This window comes from Dromaius novaehollandiae, chromosome 15 (genome assembly GCF_036370855.1).
Source record: "Dromaius novaehollandiae isolate bDroNov1 chromosome 15, bDroNov1.hap1, whole genome shotgun sequence".
In the NCBI taxonomy this organism is placed as follows: domain Eukaryota; kingdom Metazoa; phylum Chordata; class Aves; order Casuariiformes; family Dromaiidae; genus Dromaius; species Dromaius novaehollandiae.
Window position 1 is genome coordinate 21975212 of NC_088112.1, and position 13058 is coordinate 21988269.

Sequence of the window (13058 nt, forward strand, 5' to 3'; positions counted from 1 at the left end):
GAAGTGTCTGGCTTGGCCTGCCTCCCCCGGCGTCTTGGCGTGTTGTTTCCCCAGCGTTATCTAAGGCTTGATTAAAATAATACATTTTCCCTCCCAGCTGACACGGAGCCCATGTGTTTGGCCAGCGAAGCCTGGCCGAAGGGACGCCGGGGTCAGCGCTTTTGTCGAAAACACGCCGGTCATCTGCAGCGACCAGCCCGCCCCGGGTTCGGGTTGCTCTCAGTGTGCGCGACGGCACGCGCTGCCTCCAGGCCGCCCCAGCATCCCGATGGGCAGTTTCCTCTTAGCCTGAACAAGGCTGCGCAACGTTTTCTCCTGCCATTTCAGGATCTCAATCCCAGGAAAGACTGGGTCTGAATTTGGCTTATTTCTCCTGGATGAATGGGATTAGGATATCGGGAATTTTGGGAAACGCTGCTCCATTTTCCCATGCGAGGGAACTGAAGCCCTTATCCGTGGGCTGCCAGCCGATGCCGCCGTGGGCACGCTCCCACCCCGACCCGGCGCAGCCCCGGCTGCCTGGCTCCGGCCCTGGCTGGTGCGGGAGCCGCTGCCCCGGGGCTTGAGCCTCTCCTTGTCTCGTCTCACGCCCTCACGATGCCCCACGATGTCGGCAGCGTTTTGGCTTTGGTTGGAGACCTGAGGCTGTTGGTCTGCAGGGGAAACACAGTAAATAATTCACTACAGAGGAAGTGATAGGTGCTGCTTCCCACCCAGCAGGCACGCGCCCACCTGCCCCCACGCACGTGCTAATGCATCGCTGCAGCTCCTCATCTGCTGCCCCAGCTCTCCCCCCCCAAATCACAAACCAGCAACCGAGATGCTTCAGGCAAGACCTTCTGCAAGGCTGTTACCCAAAACAAGACCCGCAGGATCCCGTGGTTTGGGTTTCGTTATTCCCCTCGGAGCGGCAGTGCTGGCACGGCCGAGCAAGGGCAACGCGGGAGCAGCATCACGGCCGCGCTGGCTCCCGGACAGCTTCGGCACCTGGGCAGTACGCAGGAATGCGGGGGCCGGACCGGCACCGGCCCTGCGAGTGCGGATGGCCACGCTGCACCCCTGGCAGGCAGGGGAGGCTGGATAACCATTCGCCTTGCTGCTGGAGGAGGCAGCGGGCGAGCGGGGCTTTGCAGCGCCCGCCGAGGCGAGGGGCAGCTGCCGGGGCCGGGGCAGCTCAGTGCACCCGCTGGGGCGCTTCTGCGGGACGCAGCGCTGCCGAAACGCAGGAAATGTCCTCGCGAGTCCGGTGTTGTCACAGCACATTTGCTGACCCAAACCCGGCCTGCGTGTTGAGGAAACCGGTCCTGATTCCTCTGCCTGTGCTCACTGCCCGAGGCGGTGGGTGAACCGCTGCACGGGGTAGCGGACTCCCGTCTCCCCTGGGATTTTGTGCACAGATGCGACACAGGTGACAGCAGCACAGACGCGACACAGGTGACAGCAGCACAGACGCGACGCAGGTGATAGCGGTACGGACGCAGTGCAGGAAGCCACCCGCTGCCTTAGGCCGCTGCGCGCGTGTTAAGCGCCGCTTTGGGGGGGGGGGGGGAGGTTTGGGGCGAAGGGCAGCGGCCCCCCCCGCCCCCCCCGCCCGGCCCCAGGCTGCTGCCCGGCCGCCCCCGAGCGGGGCTGCGCCCAGAGCGGCTCCCACGCCGCGCCGCCAGGGGGCGCCCAGGGGCCGCGCCGCACCGCTGGGCACAGCTGGGCACCGCTGGGAGCGCGCAGAGCGGGGGGGGGGGGCACAGCTGGGCACCGCTGGGTACAGCTGGGAGCGCACAGAGCGGGGGGCAGAACTTGGAGCGCGCAGGGGGGCACCGCTGGGGGCAAACAGCTGGGAGTGTGCGACGAGGGCACATCTGGGAACGCGCAGTGCAGGGGCGAGGGGCACCGCTGGGCACAGCTGGGAGCATATGGGGGGCACATCTGGGGGCAAAGAGCAGGGAGTGTGCATCAGGGGGACCTCAGGGCACAGCTGGGAGCCCACAGTGTGGGGCGAGGGGCACCTTGGCAAGGGGTAAGGGACAGCGGGGAGAGGGCAGAGTGAGGGGGCACCACTGGGCACAGCTGGGAGCCTGCAGAGAGGGGGAGGCACCACTGCAAGGGGCGCCGTGAGGGGGTACCACAGGGAGGGTCCACCCACCTCTGGGGACCCCTGAGCACAGCTGGCAGCTCACCCCTTTGGGGGTTCACAGCTGGCAGCATGCACTGCTGGGGGCACAGCCGTGGCAGAGCTGGGGGTGCGCACAGCTGGGATCGGCGGCACACCTGGGAGCTGCAGCACTCCTGAGGGCTGGGACACATCTGGCAGCACACAGCTGATCGCACACCCACCTGGGCTGGGCACAGCTGGCGGCGGGCACAGCTGGCGGCCGTGGCCCGGCTGCACCCCAGGGCCCTTGGCAGGGAGCGGTGCGGCCCAGCCTCCCGCCAGCTGGCTGCTGGCTGCCCAGAGAGCAGCGACCCGCAGCAGCGTTGCAGCCGCTCCCGGGTGGCTGCTGGCTCGGATTTACTCCATCCCTGCCCCGCAGGTGGGGAGTCAGGCCCCTTCTCCCTCAGGTCACCGCCGGGGTAATTAGGAAGGAATCAAAGAGAGACAGGAAGAGTGTTTCTCATTAAGATCATCTCATTCACCCTGATTTCTGTCGAAAACAGTCATTCTCCAAACCAGACACACAGTAAAGTAATTTTGTCTGTCTCTTCTGTGCACTTGCACATTGCCCTCGGTCCTGGCTCTTCCACCAGGATCACTCCAGCCTCCTTCAGTCCCGGTCTCCCAGGACAGCGTGCCCCTTCCTGAGGAATGACTCCTCGTCTTGGTTTCCTAGTGGATGACCTTACGCACTGAAACGAATCTCGCTTGCTTGCACTCAGCACTGCTTTGACTCCCAAAGGACCCCTCTGGAGAGTCACTAACCAAACGATGAATCTTCTATTATAACTATATTTTGGGAACATCAGACAGTTTCTGATTCATTTATTATATACCAAGTTGCATTTGTTCCAAATCAAATACCTAAGAGAAGCTTGTTTCCTTAAAAGCACTGCCGTTATCAAACACTGACTTAATTACAGTTTTATCTAAAAATACATCAAGTTAGCTTGACAGAATCTTTTTCATAATCCCCTGCTGATTGGCATTATTTCTTTCCTTCAGTCCATGGTTAATCAAGTCCAATACTGACTGTTACACCAGCTTCCCAAGACCGACATCAGGCTGACAGGCCTCTCCTCACCCAGAGCTCCCCGGCAGCACAGCAGCTTTTTACTCATTGTCTGGAATTTTCCCAGTCTTCCAAGACTTACTGAAAATTAACGTTTAAAGTCCAGAAGGCTCCTCTGGATTCAAGCTACCTGCATGTTGCTATTTTAATGTTTCTGACCGTAGTAGCTGCTGGCATTTCTGTCCATGCCTGCTGGCACGGGGAGCGTTGTTCGTATTCCCACTTTTGCAGGTCGCCGCTTCCCAGAGCTCTCTTTGTTTGCAGAACTCGCACAAGGTAAGGCCAGTAGCCGGTATCTACCCATTATCATCACTTTCCTATTTCCTCCCATTGTTATGGACAGTTTTCGTAGTTTTTATAGCTGCCTTCGCTTCCCCCAAAGCCAAGCCAAGGCGACTTTCTTCCCACTTGGGACACTGTGTTTTTGGTTAGCCTGAGCGATGCCGGTAACTAGTAGGGAAACGTGGAAGAGCACCGTGTGCCTGGGCCGGGCAGAGTGCGAAAGCTTTCCTTGCCGGTCACTGCAGCGTGCCTGCTCCGCGCGTGTCCGGAGGGATTTGTGGCTGCGAGTGCAGCAACGCTCAGCGGCTTCAGGAAAAAATCTGACACCAGAAGTGCAGCAGCATGTTAAAATGAGAAAACGGTGACTTGGGGCGAGCGGGTGGGCAGTAGCGGGAAGAAGCTTGTAACAAGCGTGCAGCGGCTCACCGCAGCGCTTGGGATTGGGGACACGGCGCTTGCAGCATGCACTCTTCTCTTGACATTTTTGCTAGCGCATCTGGCTGTTTCTTACACCACCTGCCCTCACGTGCCCAGCGAGGGCACCCGCTGCCGGGGGGCCTGGCCGGAGGGGACCTGGCCGGGTAGGACGCTCGCAGCGCCCTCAGCTATGCGGCCATGGAGAAGTAAAACTAGAAATTATGAAGTGCATGAGGAACTAACCAGCTCCCAGAAGAAGTAGGGAAAATGTATGTCCGGAAAGCAGCAAAATTAGGCGTCACTCTGAATCAGAGCATGAGTAATCTGACAAAAAGTGTACATTCACGAGATTTTTTGGTGTTGCCAAGCCTGTGTTCAATTTTTTTCCCCAAATACTTCAGACAAATGCCCCGAGCAGCTCTGCAGAGCCCAGGAGCGGCCCAGTCCCACCCGGCACGCCAGGCTCTGCTCTGCTTCCCCAGCCGGGCTCTCTCCCGGCACCTGGTTTGGGCACCACGCTTTAGTTTAAATCCTGACAACGTCAAACACCCTCGTCCAGCCCCTCTCTTCCACGGATCAGTAAATGCATCGGTTACTGACGTATCCTTTCCCCAGTGCGCCAAGGCAGCTTTCATCTCCATTTGCAAATGAAGAAGTTAATGCAGAGAAGGGACTTTTTCCTCTTGCTGCAAAACAATGACGTGTCAAGCGCTTTCCCCACGGAGCACAGGAAGCCGTACGACATCCAGTAACAGCCCTCGGCTCGTAGGAAACCCAGCCCTGCGCCTCAGCCTGTCCTATGTAAATAATAACCCATCCTCGAGCTAAACAAGGCTGAGATGGGAAATGTTTGGTGATCCAGATAATCTCAGGCAAAGGCTGGGACCGTCCATTTGAGTGTATTGTGGTACTATTATTATAAAACACGATAACTGCATGCTCAGATTGGGTCAGTGTACTTGCACAGGGAAATATTCTTGAATAATTAAAAAAATATTCTGTATTCAATTTGCCACTGTACTTCCTCCATATCAAATTATTGAAAGATGAATACAATGTCAAAATCATTTTGAAAATCATTGGGTTTTGTTCTTTTGAATTGTTTTTGGTTTCATTTTTTATTATGTAAAGAAAGGCACAGGAAAACCTCGCTGCAGCTAATAAAGGCATAATGAGCAAAACAATTAAATATACAAAACTGGAGCTGTGGAGGAAAAGGGGGCTCCGCGGCAGCGTGGCCGGGGCCGTTTCCCAGCCGCCTCCGTGCTAGCGGCCGTGGCAGGATGCTCTGTGTGCTTGGAGCTGGATTGCAAACCAAGGGCTCGCAAGCGGCGTAATATTTTTAACAGCAAAGGAAACTGCTTCCAGTCATCGGCGGCCTCAAGGACGTGTCCTCGGTAACCAGTGCTGTGAAGGTAAAAACACGGTGCAAGGAAGGAAGCTCTCTGCTGAAAGGTAAGACGGTAGATCTGCGTTCTGGACCCGTTCCCTGGGAGCTAAATTTGCTGAGACTTACATGTGCACGAGGACATCTCACGGGATGACCTTGACGGGACAAAATATGTGCTTGTAAAAAAACGGCGCTGACGAGGACGCGGCTGTCCCCGCTGCTCTGCAGCTGCACACCTCGCACGCGGCCTCCTTTCCCTGCTGTTCTTCAGAAGCCCGATGAAGCCACTGCACAGGTTTATAAGCACGGGCAGGTTTTCTGGCTTGGCAGCGCGTTTGCTCGCTGGCACGGTGCAAAGGGGTCCGGTGGGCCGCCGGGGCTCAGCCGGGCTGCGGTGAGGCAAGCGCAGAGCTCGCGTTCGTGGCGGCGAGTGCGGGAGGCCAAACGCCAAAGTCGCGTACGACGAATACAAGTGTGAAACTGTACCTGTCCGCGTCTCAGGTATTATCCCAACAGCACGTCGCTCCTGCTCCTGACGTGGGAAATGTCTATTAATCCTTAAGCAACTTTTAATTCCCTTGATATTGGATTTTTTTTAATGGTAGAGATCATAATGGTAGAGATCTGCTGAGATGAAAGTCCCGCTTCTTGTATGATCTATGTCCTATTCCAGATCCTCCTGAAGACTTGACAGCTGGCCATGACCGTCCAGCTATACAAACATACCCATCTACTTAAAATGTCTCTAACTTCATTTACATGTGTAAAATGGCACCATCAGTTCTTACTCATTTGCACAAAGAGCTTTGAGGTATAGAGAAATAAAACACCACCTAACTGGGTATTATTATTTTATTGATTTTTATGCTTTCCCTCAATGAGTTTAACATGGTCTGATATTTACTGCTGTGATGTCCCATCCCACCTCGCTCATCAGGTGGTGTTATGTCACAGGGCTTTCTCACTTTGTAGGCAAAACATATGCCTCTGGAGGTGTTTCCAAGCTCCTCAGACATCGGAATACATCTGATTTGGTTTCTCCCTAAAATATCGTGCCTATATTGGCCTGGGTTCAAGGACGTTAATGGCAGGGAGAAGGAAAGCTGAACGCCTCTAATCCTTCCAGGGCGTGCAGGCAGCCCAGAAGAAGCCGCCTCCTTTTAGCAGGACAAAACATCTTTTATTTTAAACATCTGATCTGTGCGTGGCTGGTTGTCTGCTGGAGGAACACGGAGCTGGCACACTTTCCTGCAGAACCGCTTGTCATCTTGGTTCTTTAATTCATTAACTTAAGAAAACAAAACCCAATCTGTTTCCTGGCTCTTGTTCTCCGTTCTTGTAACTTTTCCCGGCTGCAGCTTCTCTTTTTCTCCTCCCCTTAATTCCTCTGGCTCGCCTGTCACTTCAGAGACCCGCTGAGCCGCCCTTTCACAGCTGCCTGCTGGGCACCGAAATGGCCGAAGACCCAAACGTACATCTTCCTTCTCCGTTTCATACAACTTTCCAGATTTTTGTACTGAGAGAAGAAACAGAAAATTTCAGTCCCTGGATTTGCAGAAAAGGGTCAAAATTAAGGGCTATACCCAGACCTAAAAAAACCCAGCAGGCAAAAATCGAGTTTGCATGGCGGTGGGTCTACGGAGAGGTGTCTAGGAGCAACGTTTGGAGTGCCTGGCTCTAACCCTGCAGGTCTCCGCAGGGTTTTGCAGAGACGGCGCGTGATTTGGGCAGAAGGAGCCATGAGGTTCAGATCCAGATTTTGAATCCCACCCTACCAAAGCAAACCGCTTTGTCTGGATTTCTGGGCAAAGTCAAAGTATTTAGTGGGGATTTCCACAGGATTTTGGAGGTATTGCTAACTACTTTTGAGAGTATTTTTATTCAGGAAAGGCAGCGGCCTTGCTGTAATCACGAAAATAAAAATTATTTCCACTGAAGCCAACAGTGGTAAATTGATGTAAAACTGGCATCGGGGTAGAAGAACGGTGTGTAAGGGATGGCCAGAGGGTCCCTGGCGGCCAAGGGAAAGGAAAAGCTTGATCCAGCTTCCACGAGGGGAGACACAGGAAAGATGGCACAGCAAGGTCTGAGACAACTGAGCAGGACCTGGAGGAAATTCGTATTTACACAGGGAGAGCCAGCACTTACATCCATCTTACAGGTCATACCAGGGCTAATGCACAGCAGACATCTCTGGAAAACCTCCAGAAAGGAAACTGGAGTTTGGTTTGGGAACTTCTGGTTCTAATTCCTGGAAACACAGTTTCAGATCAATTTCACAGTGGTTTGAAACTTTTTTCCAGTGGTTATACAAATTTGGGGAAAACATTCCTCTTGTTGGAATTGTCTTCTGATAGCATAACTTCATTTAAGTGGACTCGGGTTTTGTATGGCTTCGAAACCGTCTCAGAAGGAGCCTGCAAGAAGCAGCCCCATCTGCATCGTGCTCCTAAGTAACTCGCAGTTAAACAGAGAAATGGCTGGGTGCTGCCTATTCATCGTGTGCCTGTGCTTTTATTGCAGCCTGCTATTGTATTTTGACATGAAGAGTGGGCCCACAGCTTCTGCTGGATTGGGTTTTGACCTAGCTAAAACCCACCCAGTTTGCTACTTGCTCTTTGCACGGCTGGATCAGCTCCCTGACCCGTGCAAGCCTAAGAGTCAGCACAAGACAGAGCAGCCCAGAGGCCCCAGTGCTAAAGGGGGAGAAAACTTAACTACACAGCGAGTGAATGCTCTTCTGCCCATTGGGTTTGCAGAGATTTGGTGCTCAGGTGCTTTGTGTTACCACCTCACCCTCCCACCAGGTGTGGGCATTCAGCCCAAGCAGGTACAAGAAGCTGGAGCTGGAGCTGCTGTGGTCCTTGGGAAGGTCCTGTAGTGGTCTGTGTCCAGCTGTGGCTGTATGGTGCTGCATCTGGAACATCTGCTGCTGTGGGAGCTCATCTCCAGCTCCCAGCCTGCCTCAGGTAGTGGGGTCCTGGGGGGAGCAGGTGTTTAATGCAGGGGGTGGCCAAGGTCCTTCTGCTCTGGTTGTGGGCTCCATGCAGGCAATGTGGCTCTGCTACAGGAGCTAATCTTTTTGGTAAAAAAGGTTGCTGCTGTTGCAGGCAGAGGGGCTCAGAGCTGGGCTCTGTAGTGTGGCACTGGTGGCTGAGCTCTTTTGGGTGCTGAGGGCTCAGCTCTGCTAAAGGGGGCTTTGAGTAACTGTCTGTCCTTAAGCAGTGCCCCCTTGCCCCCCATGGTCCCAGGCTGCCTCTGCTAAACTGAGAGGCTAAATATTAATAGACTTAAAAGGTTAAGTCTAAAAAAGTTGTCTAAATTTTAGTATTCTCAATTCTGTGTTGCTTTCCTCAGCTATTGATTCCCAGCCTGCCTTACAAAGCCTGGGATGTGCATTATATTCCTGATGCTCTAGCTCCTGTGGTTAGCACGGTGCTGCTGCACGTACGTATCCTGTGAGCTAGCTACTCCTCTGTATAACCTTGATGTTATTAGATCCCCATACCCTTCAGGGGCCCAGGCACGATTCTCGTGTTCAGCCTCAAAAAGCTGAAATGGTCTTCTGGAGGGAAAGCCTGCCAAGGAACACAGGGCAGTGGGTCTCCTCCAAGCCAGGGAGTTTTTGAAAGCTTTGCACAAATAGCAGAAGTTGGAAATTGCTTTATGAACTTCATACAATATTCATTTCCTTACCCTAGCTCTATAGTCTGTGGTTCATTTGGCACAACTGGGTTCTTGGGGCCACAGTTCTTGTATCAGATGCCTCAGTTGTGTTAACTATGATTTTTCTCTGTTAATCTAATGACTTTTAAGGGTGTCACTTAGAAGAGTTAAGGAATATAATATACTTCTTGGCACAAATCTGTGTGACAGTTCAAAGGAAATATGTGGCATGTATGTGGTGGAAGGACTTCAATTTCCAGGCTTTGGTTAAAAACTCCCTTTACATTAGGTGTAAGCAAGGTAGGCTGCTCCTCTGCTCTTGAGTGTGTCTGTCTTTGCCTCATTTATGCCCACCTTGAAGATGAATAATAGCAATAAACTTCCAGTGTGTGAAAGGATGATGAGCTCCTAGACCCTTGCTCATCAGGACCTTGCAATCCTTTGCCTTTGTTCCCTCTCCCACCCCGTTCTCCTGTGTGAGGACTTGTGGAAGTGTTTTTCCATGGAGTATTAGGAGACCGAAGCTCCTGTGTGCAGTGTGGATATAGGCTGATGTTTTGTATTTGTAGAGGAAATGAATGGCAGCTGCTTGGCTGGTCTTTAGATGAGCTTTCTTATTTCCTGAAAAAAATGAGAGTAAGAATAGACAGACATAACTCTCTGGCCTTTCATGACAATGAAACTTTGTCATATCTACAATTAACTCTCTTATTTAAATAAAACTTTTTCCATAAACCTCTTTGAAGATTTTGTAGCCTTTGGTTCATTTATTATTTTTCCATTTTAGCTTCTTCCTCTGCTACAGTAATTTCAGGGCCATGACTAATTTTGCTTTTATTTCATTGTGAATTCATTTCTTATCCTGTTTCTGTGTATTTAGCTGTAATTTGTGCAGCCTGGTTGATGCCTTATCCCTGCCCAAATGCACATGAGTGTCCTTTATTTTCCTCTAGGAAAAGATTCCCAGAGAATTTAGAGATGTTATCACCAACGGTGTTTTCCTTCTTTAGGAAGCCTTTTCCTCAACGGGACATGTTTCCATATTTCAGTGTGGCTCGAAGGTTAGTCCTCACCCTTCAGGTCCAAGCTGATTGCTGCAGAGCCCACAGTGATCAGGTGTGGCAGAGGCTGGTACCACCCTAAGGTGCTCTGGGCACTGCTGGAGCTGGGTGCAGGACCTGCTGGTCCATCATGGTGCGCAGCACTGCAAGGCCTAGGCAGGGCTTTCTGCTGAAGGTGGCACATAGTTTGGCTCAAGTGGCTACAGCTGTGACAGCTGGGGCCTGGTGAATGTGCTGCTCTAATCCTCTCTTTATTCTTGGAGGATGTTATCTGCAATGCATTAAGAAGCAAGAAAAGTTGCAACAGAACTGGAATGCTCTTGAGACTCAGATCTGTGGAGCTGATTAGGGGAACAGTGTAATTGCCTCTAATCATGTGGCGGATTTTCTGTTATGTGTGTGTCCTCCCTTCTGAAGGGGTTCACCCAAAAAAAACCTCCAAGTATGAAACTCTTCTTGTTTTTATATCGTTTATCATTTTTGTGTCAGTAAGAAGTTCCCTACAGGGCCTGCAGTGACATGTCCTGTGTTACTTCTCCAGCAGCTGCAGGGGGAGTGGATTTTTTTCCTTTTTTTGGTGCTTGCTAAATAACCACTACTTTGCTCCACAGAAATCATGCAGAGATGAGACCTAGATGGAAAAAGAGCTAGTAAAACTGCTGGGCAGCACAGCAAATGCCAGGGACAAGGGGCATCCTTCTCTCCAGCATGAGATAGGACTCCAGCCATGCGCAAGGAAACCATGAGCCTTCAATGCGATTAACCCTCTCTTTGCCTAGAAGGTAGTTGTACATACAAACACACACGTGAACAGTGAGGTCCCTTTTTTGTGTATTCTTCCTGTTGCACTGTGGTGTTAAATGTGCTAAATGCCTCTAGACATACTAGTTTCCTCATCCAATAATTTCTTATGCTAGTCTTAATGCTTCAGAACAAATGTCACATCTCCAGAGGTTATGACCGCACAGTCACTGTCTTCATGATTTGTAGCGCAGTCTAAACCATGCTGCAGATAACCAGATAATAATGCACTGCTTTGTTATGTCTTGTACATGTATGCCTAGTGTCATTAACATTTACAGTATGAATGGTGTTTTAAATGAGACTAGAAAAGGAGTCATTGTGGCTTGAATCAAGCAGTGATTTGTGCTACGGGGTAACTAAGCCTCTGGAATCTCGTGATTAAGGCATTACTCTTCAAAATAATGTTTCAGTTCTGTAAGTTATTTTATGTCTGATATCTGGGCAGGGCAATGTAACCATAGACCTGAGTATGATTAATTATATTAAAAAAAAAAAAGCCTCAAACCAGTTCAATCTTTCATAGTATTTCAGCATAAGGATCTCATGGTGCTTTTGATTACCAGTCATCATTATCACTACCAAATTAAGTCAACACAGGACACTTTGGCTGCAGGAGCCTGTGTCCTGGCTCCAGTGCTAGGAGAATCATCATCCTGGAAACAAAGTCAAAGCATAATAGCAGACTAGAGAAAGCCAAGGGGATTCGAGAGCATCTCCTGTGCTCCTGGGAGGCTCCTGGTAGCAGGCTGCTTCTTGGGGTCACAAACTTGTAATGGCATAAGAGGCTAGCAGTCAGGGCAGATGTCTGTCTGTGGAGCTGAGTACAAGCATTAATGAAGTAGTAAAAATGTAAGAGCCTTCTCATTAAACAGTGCTCCCATTCCAGAAATATTGACAATGGGCATCTCCAAGCAAACAGAAACACCCCCAAAGCCCAAAATGATGCTATGCAGCATTAGGTGTTGATTGCAAGCTAGTAAACACAATTGGATGTGGTATATGACATCTCTTGAAATGCTGGGTAAGACAGTGGATGCTAATGAAGGTCTGTAGCAGTGGTCCCTGGGGAAAGTGCTGAACATATTTGTCTCATCCTCTTTTCAAGCAAGTATGTAGCTTTATTACTTCAGATGTATCTTGCTTCAAGCTGATCTGTGTTCTAATCCTGCCTTTTCACACAGAAGATGCTGCTCTAGAAAATGGGTTTATTTGGTCATAACCTAGTGATTTAACCAGTGATTACAAGAGTGATCTATGGTTTATGACATGAACCAATACAGATACCTTCAGCCTTGTTGCAGGCAGGTAAGACTGGGTTAGAAAACCAGTGAAAAGTGAAAGACTGCAGCTGTATATGTTTGATTCAAGTGGCCCTGTGCCAGGGGTTAGTGTTTCTGCACTGGTAGCACACATGAGAAGAAAAGGGAAAACTGCATAAAACCACACACAAAAACCTGCTTTCCTTCATCTCAGCTCCCCAAAAGCAGAGCAGCAGCCTGAGCTGCAGCCCAAATGCAGGAAGATGAGCGAGGGATGAAGGTCATTAGCAGGAATCCAAAGGGAGGCTGAGGTTAGCTGACAGTTGTTATTGCAGTCTGAAACCAGATAAGTGCTGGGCTGCAGAGGGATGCTGCACTGACTGAAGGAAACATGGAGTGCGAGCTGGGTTTCCTCACCACAGGGAGCAGCATTAATAGGCAAGGGCTAAATTAAGTGGGACATACTGAGTCTCCTCTTCAAGCTATTTAAAAAAAGGTCATGAGTGTATAAAAACTGATGGCTGCAAGATGCTAAAGAGACTAAACTCCTGCTCTGAGACTGGAGAAGGGGGAAGCAAATAGCACTTGGAAAATCAGGCCAAAAATAACAGAGTTAGGAAAAGTGCCATCCCCCTGCTTCAAGTCTTATCCCTCCCAGTGCAAAAGGACTGTTCTTGTTAGCAAAACATCTTTTTCTACTGAGGGGTGAGTTGAAAGGTCAAGGGTATGTCAGGCTTTTGAGTCTTGGTTCATTTGCTGCCTCTCCAAGGAGGGCTGGATGTGCCTCTCTAGAACTTGTTGTTTGTAGCTTTCACTGTATAAATTTCACACACACACACACACACACACACACACACACACACACACGTGTGAGTGGATGTAAAATGTGCCTAGCCTAACCCTGGGGTACTGAAGGATTTTTAAATCAAGGAATCAAGGTGAACAAACCTTCACGCAC

The 13058-nt window shown here is 50.7% G+C and overlaps 1 long non-coding RNA gene across 2 annotated transcripts in view; it reads left to right on the forward strand.

Annotated features, from left to right (window-relative positions):
• The window catches only part of LOC135329989 (uncharacterized), a 41158-nt gene that overhangs the window by 24539 nt on the left and 3561 nt on the right, over positions 1-13058 (forward strand). The gene's annotated exons all lie outside the window — the stretch shown is intronic.